This window comes from Pinus tabuliformis, chromosome 5_2 (assembly GCF_031772625.1).
Source record: "Pinus tabuliformis cultivar Carrire ecotype Pingquan chromosome 5_2, CPIR1, whole genome shotgun sequence".
NCBI lineage: Eukaryota > Viridiplantae > Streptophyta > Pinopsida > Pinales > Pinaceae > Pinus > Pinus tabuliformis.
In genome coordinates this window covers 156,150,981-156,159,358 of record NC_142306.1, presented here as the reverse complement: position 1 = coordinate 156,159,358, position 8,378 = coordinate 156,150,981, and the positions used below count along the sequence as shown (strand labels likewise).

The following is an 8,378-nucleotide window of genomic DNA, read 5'->3' as shown; positions in this document are numbered from 1 at the left end:
TCAAACCATCAAGTACAGTTTATCCTTATAATTAATTTCTTTTTGGTAAAGCTCCTTGTGGCTAAAATCTGTTACCTACTTATTCAGCTGATGATGACAAAGATTTTCCCTGACAACCTTCTATATAGTGTTGTTCCCAATTACATTTGGTGGATCATTTGTGTTAGACAGGGTGGTTTTCAAATTCATTTGATGGAGCCTTCGCTTTGGATTTGAAATGCCCTGGCTCTTGAATTTTGGATGGACTGTCAAATTAATCTCATAAAATGATGATATTGTTGGCCGTTAAAGAAGTGTTTCAATGTACTTTATTGTAGCAAGCATTTAATTGATCTCGAATATCAAAATTATCTAAATGTGATAAAATCTTCAAGGACAGATGTAATGTTGAACTAGCACTAAGGCAGATTATTCTATAGTCGAATGAATTTGCTAAAAGGTTGCAGAATTTTCTTTAATTTTCAATTTACCATCTCACGATCCATCATTGAAAATGCAGTGGTTCTGGCCCGCTTGAAGGAAATAAAGATTGAATTTCAACCAGCGGATTGAGTGGGCAGTGTAACGGAACCAGCACAAATTTTAAATCATTGGTTGAGACCTTATATGATTCAAAGCGTCAAAGGTCCTTGACTTGCAAGCTTTTATGGGGAACTTTTGGAGCCACTCCAGGAAAGAGGGTTCAGATGAGCAAACAAGAACCCAAGTCGACAAGAACCCAAGTCGAGTGTAGTAAAAGGAAGAGACTAGTAGTTGTCGATGGGAATGAAAGACCTAGGATAATTTCTGCTCTTACTGATGAGCTCTCCATTAGGATTCTTGCCAGGGTACCTTGTGGATGATATTCCAACTTGAAGTTGGTCTGTAAAACGTGGAATCACGTATTAAGGGATTCAGAGATATTTGAATTAAGAAAAGAGATCGGTTTCTCTGAAGAATGGCTATACATTTTGATGAAAGACGAAGAGGAAAAGCTCATCTGGAATGCTTTGGATCCGTTATCAGGTATGGCACAGCTTGCCACCTATGTCGGCTTTTACATATGAGGAGGAATTCAATCAAGCTACGGGATGGAGTTTATGGAATGCAATGGGAGCATCGGGTTACAGGCTAAAAGGTTTTGTGAGGGGCTCGTTTGGACGAAAAGATTCTCTAGATAGAACAACTTTTTGTGGTTGTGCCGTAGGGGCCATTAATGGATGCCTCTATGTTTTGGGAGGGCTTGCTAAAGCATCTGCTCTCAAATCTGTCTGGCGTTATGATCGTCGAATAAATGCATGGACAGAAGTCGCACCTATGACCACTACAAGGGCTTATTGTAAAACAACATTCCTGAACAGGGCTTATATATTTTTATATATGGTTTAATATGTGTTATTTCCATTAAACAATCTGCTTGAGTGGAAAACGAAAGAGTACAATGGAAGCAAGATTAAAAAAAGTATACAAGACCAATCAACAACTACAAGAGGACCCAAGTGCAGTAGATAAATTTGTGTGGAAAAATGATCTATTGTAGTATCAAGATCACCTATATTTATGTAAGAGTTTCCAACTCAAACAAAGGTACACTTTTCATATAGGAGATTCAAGGTTCTTAAAAACTTACTACAAGATCAAGAAGGATTTTCTGGGAAGGTTTTAAAAATGATGTTCAAAAGTTTGTGCTTAATTTTTTGGTTTTACAACATAATAAGAGAGATACAATCAAGTCACCAAGTCTCCTAAAACCATTATCCACACTAAATTTCTAGGAAGAAGTTTCAATGGATTTTATTTCATGTTTACCAAATTTGAAGGAAATAATGTTATCATGGTAGTAGTGGAAGAACTAACAAAGTATTTCTATTTCTACTATCTTTCACATCTTTTTAAAGCAAATACCTGCGGGATTAATGAAAATAGTTCAAAAACTACATGGAATCCTTGAGACTATATTGTAAGTGATGGGGATTCATTTTTCATTGAAAACTTTTGGTCCAAAATATTTTCTTGTTTGGGTGTTCAATTGGCTCAACTCATCGTATCATCCTTAATCCAATGGGAAAACTAAGGTTGTGAATAAATGTTTAGAATGTTATCTTCATTTCTTTGCATCTGATAAATAAACACAATGGGTCAAGTGGTTTCCTTTAGTAGAATGGTGGTACAACACATCCTTACAAACTTCATAAAAATGTCTTCATTTATGTCACTTTATGGATATCATCCTTCATCCATCACATCACCCTAGAAAGGGACTCTAAAGGTTCTATAAGTGCATGACCAAATAGGGCACCAACAAGAGGTTCTCAAAATATTGAAGGACAACTTAGTTATAGCACAAAATAGGATGAAACAACAAATATATCAATATTGCAATGAAAGAGAATTTGAAGTAGGGGATTGGGTATTTTTGATGCTACAACCATATAAACAAATGTCCCTCAAGCAACAAAAGAAGGACAATAAATTAACATTTAGGTGTCATGTCCCCTATAAGGTGTTGCAGAGGATGAGAAGTATGGCTTACAGATTGGAGTTTACTCCATATTCACATGTATATATTATCTTCCATGTTTCTATGTTTCCACAATTGCAATTACTGGATATTTATCTCCTAACAAATTGTAGTTTATTTGTCTTTTGTTAATTATTAATGGAAAATAACTATAAATTCACTGATTGCAATCTCCAAAGCAAAAATGTTGCTAAATATAAAAATTGGAACTTAGAAATATGCACACACACAATAAAAATTGACATCGTTGTTTTGGGACAAATGTCCCTGGAAAAACTGTGAAGGGAAAACTAGTGCAGTAGATGATGGTTATATTATTATAAATTCTTCAACAATTCAAGAGTACAATGATATGCTTACCTCTCACTGACAAAGATCCATTTAATACTGGAAAAATAAACTGGAGATAAATTGTCTCCCTCTGCAATCAACTTACCCTCCTACTAGCCACTCGCACTCCCTTTTTGGAACTCACACTTCCTCCTGGAATGCGCAGATCTGGCTGAGGAAAATTCGTACAACCCCATAATCACCTTCCAGCAAGTTTTTTTTCCTCCTTCTTCTTCTAAAACCCATTCGCTTTGCCTATGGGATACTGATATGGAAACTAGCAACTGAAACATTGATTCTCAAGCAACTCGCATTGGGAAATTTGGCTACTCGCACTAGTTGTAGCGGCCTCCTTTATAGATGAATTTGGCCTCCTCTTCCTGTCTCCCAGACACTAGAAAACACTGAGGAAAATTCCTCCAAACTCTTGCTCTCAAATCTTTGTTTATCCCTCTGTCTCTGATGCTTCCCTAGCTTCAATTGTGCCCTTGGTGAATAACTGCAATTGGGTAGCCAAACTACTCACCAAATACTCTATGCACTCCCCAATCCCCTAGACCCACTCTCATAATCTCTTGTTGGAGTCTCAACTACCATGATTACATCTCAATTAATGCTAAAATCAATTTGAATTCATCGAAAAATTGAACTTCCCCAATTATGGCTAATTAATTTAATTGAGACGTCTCCAAGTCTTTTCTCATGAAACTTTTTATGGGTTTTGGAGATCTTATGTTCCTTAGCCTTTTCTGGGTTTTGGAGATCTTGTGTTCCTTAGCCTCTTAGACATCATAGAGACTAGAACACATGTCCATTGCTACCATAATCTAACAACTTCTTGCTTAACAAGGGTAATTGGTAACAAGATCACAATCCCAACTATTTTAGCAGAGATGAAGAAGGAAAAAGATCATACTTGAACCAAAAAATATCCTTGAAACAAGGATTAAGTAGTTATAAAATTAAGCAATTATTGAGTACCTCATCAAATGGAAGAACCTACCAGTAGAAGATGTGATATGGGAAAATCAATTATTCATGCATAAAAAACAAAAGTTATTCATGTGTTGATTGTTTGATGGGAGTGACATGTTGAGTTGTAAGGCAAATCCCCATGCTAAGCATAAAACCTCTTATTAAGCTTGTTATAGCCCTTTTTTCCACCTTATGTCAACAAGAGTAACCTAGTGTCGACCCCGTAAAGTTGTTGTTCTAAATTTGTTTCTCTTTCCCCTTGTTTGTAACCTTCTAGTAGCTTGTTTCTTCCACAGACCTATCATATTATCACCCATCACTCCATTACAATTATATAGTTCATCACTTGTTTAAATGCCAAAGTGAAGTATTGGGTGCTAAACCTTGAATCTTATGATTTACATCTGTCCTGACATAATATTTAAGGTACAATTGTCACGAAGCAATGAAGCTTTGAGAGCTTGGATGGGTCATTAAAATTGTAATTCTTCTTTTGAAATATATAATATTTGTTTTCCTTTACAAATGATAAACGATTGCATCTTTACATATGATACCCTTGAGAATGAATTTGGAAAACACCTTACACAACAAATTAGTATGAAATTATGCCTTTCAAAAAATACATTGATCCATTTGCATAATGAACAATTTGATGAATGTATGGTTACTTGAAACAAGTGCATTCTTTAGCCTTGGTGGGTTTGAAAGGGATTCTTTAGTGAAAGGAACTTAACACAGTGAATGCAATGAGGGGGCTGTTAATTCCTTTGGTGCTCAACATGGAGTTGATAACATTTATATACACTATTACTTAGTGTATAACAACAGCACCACTCCTAAAACCATATATGAAGTCCCTTTTCTTTACCCTTTTCATTTCATAAAGACAAGCAAGGTCTACTTACAGAATTGTTAGCAAAATTGAATGAAAACGAAAAAATAAATGTCCAACATTTAACGCTGAAAGCAGGAAAACCAAACACATAACCTTTTATGCATAAAACTTACTTTTACTATGGATGTTTTATGCGGTGAAAGTTGGTATTTTGGGCTAAAATAAATTTATTCTTATAAACAAACCATACAAAACTAGCCAAGGAAAAGGTAAAACAAATACAATGCAATACCGCATGATTACTTTACTATCAGACAGATAAGACATATCTACAGAGCATGTAATACAAAGATCGTTGATTCACAATGTCAATAGAACTGTTATAAGGGACATTTTTATCGGTCCCATCAAATTCCAGCATCAACTACCAGATCGAAATGGAAAATGTGTTATATATACATTCTGTTGTTATTTATGGCACAAGGAAACTTCCCTTCCAGCCCTTACCCATGCTTAGGTGCTATGGCTGCATAGAATTTTCATATTATGCATAACATTATTGCCAGCAAAAACTACCGTTGACCATCATCTCTGAAAATAATATATTAAGATATCCATATAAGGTGTTGGCAGAAGAGTTGTACAATATTAATCAATTGTTTCAGTAAGAGATGTAAACTCTTAGAGAGACAAAGCAATGAGTGGTTGTGAAAAACGGGGTTTCGAGTTAAAAAATAGCCCCATACAGTGAATCATGCTACCCTGAGCAGCTCTCCTTTCATGATATTTACAAAGTAACCACAGCATGGAAGAAAAATAAATGTTAACCTTGGTCTTAGATCTGAAGGACCTGACAGCTAACTAGCTCAATAAAGCCAAAATGTCGACTAGCAATGCTCTTCCTATCAACCTCAGAATCAGAAATACTAGTAGAAGGATCGGAGGTCGATGACGATGAAGATGATGTAACTGCACCTTCGCTTGTGTCAGCCTGCAAAACAGCGACATTGTCGCTAATGTCTTTTGTAATAACATGAAGCTTTCCCAAGAATCCAGCTAGTAGGTAAGGTGACTCTGAATCTGTGTAATCTACGACAGGTACTTTCCTCAAAATGACTTTCCATGTATCTTCCTGGGGATCATACATTTTAATCTTACCGCTGTATAATGAACTAGAAGGATCCAACGCATACAAGTTACCATCCACCACAACGCTTAATTTTGTCCCTGCCTGCCTTGCAGGCCAACCATCTCCCATACCGTTTGGCATCTCCAGCCAAGAATCAGTAGCAGGATCATAGGCTTCACCACCAACATCTACAAAGAAAGGCCACGAATATAAGCTCTGTGGTACACATAGTTTTCCTCTAAATGTTGTCATTCCAGTAGCAATTGGTTTTAGCATATCTGCCAAAAAAGCTGTGGGCAGAACTTGAGCTCGTGCAAATGGCATGTTTGGAATTTGGGTCCAGGTATTTGTAACAGGATCATAAACCTCTGCCTACTGAAGTGGAGTCAATCCACCTCTGCCCCTATTCACTCCACCCACCACATAAAGCTTGTTGTTCAGGAAAGTTGTTTTACAATAAGCCCTTGCAGTGGTCATAGGTGCGACTTCTGTCCATGCATTTTTTCGAGGATCATAACGCCAGACAGATTTGAGAGCAGATGCTTTAGCAAACCCTCCCAGAACATAGAGGCATCCATTAATGGCCCCTACGGCACAACCACAAAAAGTTGTTCTATCTAGAGAATCTTTCCGTCCAAACCAGCCCCTCACAAAACCTGTTAGCCTGTAACCCAATGTTCCCATTGCATTCCATAAACTCCATCCCGTAGCTTGATTGAATTCCTCCTCATATATAAAAGCCGGCATAGGTGGCAAGCTGTGCCATTTACCTGATAACGGATCCAAAGCATTCCAGATGAGCTTTTCCTCTTCGTCTTTCATCAAAATGTATAGTCATTCTTCAGAGAAACCGATCTCTTATCTTAATTCGAAATTCAACGGCCATAACGCTCCACCTTCACCTCGATCTCTGACATGTTTCTGCAGTTGCCGAAGATGAGAGAGAAACAATGGTTCCTTGAGTATGGCAAGCGCTGGGTAGTTTGATCCAACGGTAGCCATTATTCGAATCGTCTAACATCAAATCAGATGGACGATAACGATGACAGCAAAGACCACAGGAAAGTTCATCTCAGAGGAACGCCTTACGGCGTAATTATCATAAGTTTGAGGAAAATTCCCACCTAAGGAATCGTAATAATGAGTTTCTTGAAAAAAATAAAAGGTTTAAAAAGGAGAAGTGAGAAAATTTAGAACCTAGAAACAAAGATGATGACACATAATTGGATTCTAAAATAAATAATTTACAGGGGAAGAAAGTCTATATCGGGCCAATAAAGTTTTTGACATAATACAAGAAGTGGAAAATCATAAGAAGAATAATGAAGGCCTAATTACAAAAATCAATGAATAAGTTTCTTTAACAAATAAATGTGGACAAAACCAATCTCTCATAAATGAAGTGGATAACTTATAATGTGAGTTAGAGGAGCAGACTAATAAGATAGAAACTCTCAAATAACAATGATGAGCTTTCGAGAAAAGGAATTGTGATTTATAAAAAAAAAAAAAAAATCAAGCATCAATTCAAGAAGATGTTACAATTTGGTATGATACAAAATTTTAGGAGAAGTAGGTGGTCAAGAGAAAAGTTGACAAAATCTTGTCAAATAAAGACAAGGAAATTCACCATGTAAAAATCATAGTCAAATCTTGTTGATGGAAATAAGAAAAGTAAAACATAAGGATATTGTTAGAAAATTATATATTACGGAGCAATGGGACACATAAAATATTGCAGAAATATAAACACAGAAAACGCATAAAACAAGAGAGACACATATATATGTGGTTCACCCAGTTTGGGCTACGTCCACGGAGAAACAACCAGTGCTTCATTTTATATTATCCAGCAAACTGAAGAGATACAACCTACAACAGATCCATTGTAACACCTTCTTCGCTCTCAATCTCCTCTCTCTTTCTCACTCAGAATAGAGATCTACATAGACGCAATACAATTCCCTCATATATAATGAGGGGTTGCCTTCTAGGGCAAAAAAACCTAAATTAAACATAACTTCTATCGTCAGATCTCTGCCTAATGAACGGCCCAGATTGACTAGAAATTACTATACTTTTACAAGGCAATTTTACATATATTTTTAGCTTCGGGGGCGCTGCCCCCGAAACCCTCCGCCGGGGGGGGGGGGGCTCCCTAAAGGTCGCAGCCGCCCCCCCGGACCCCCCCCCCCCCTGCAGCGAATATTTTCGAACTGGGGTCCAATGTGGCGATACCTTTGAATACATAAGATAATCAGGCTCCACACCCAACAGATATATCAATCTTGAAAGTAGACAAAGAGACATCCATGGATGTGAGAAAATAAAGGAAGTTTTTTTTGTATTTGAGATTGCAAATAAAGAGATCTTAACCAATTTGATTGAATTAAAAAAAACCCTTAGAAGTTGATATTGCAAATAAAGAGAGCTCAATGAAATTGATTAAAGTTGATAACTAAAGTGTCATCATTAGCAAATATTTGTCAATGAAATAGCATCCAAAAAATCAATTCAAGAAACAATTCAATAAGTCAACATCTACATATTCGTTCCATTAATTATTTATGAGGTTTTTCATGCACCAATGACTATGAAAATATCGC

General features: G+C 36.6%; 1 pseudogene; it reads right to left on the bottom strand.

Annotated features, from left to right (window-relative positions):
* Nucleotides 1-5,323: 5,323 nt before the first annotated feature.
* On the bottom strand, nucleotides 5,324-6,790 carry LOC149157991 (F-box/kelch-repeat protein At1g22040 pseudogene; annotated as a pseudogene).
* Between the last annotated feature and the right edge of the window lie 1,588 nt (nucleotides 6,791-8,378).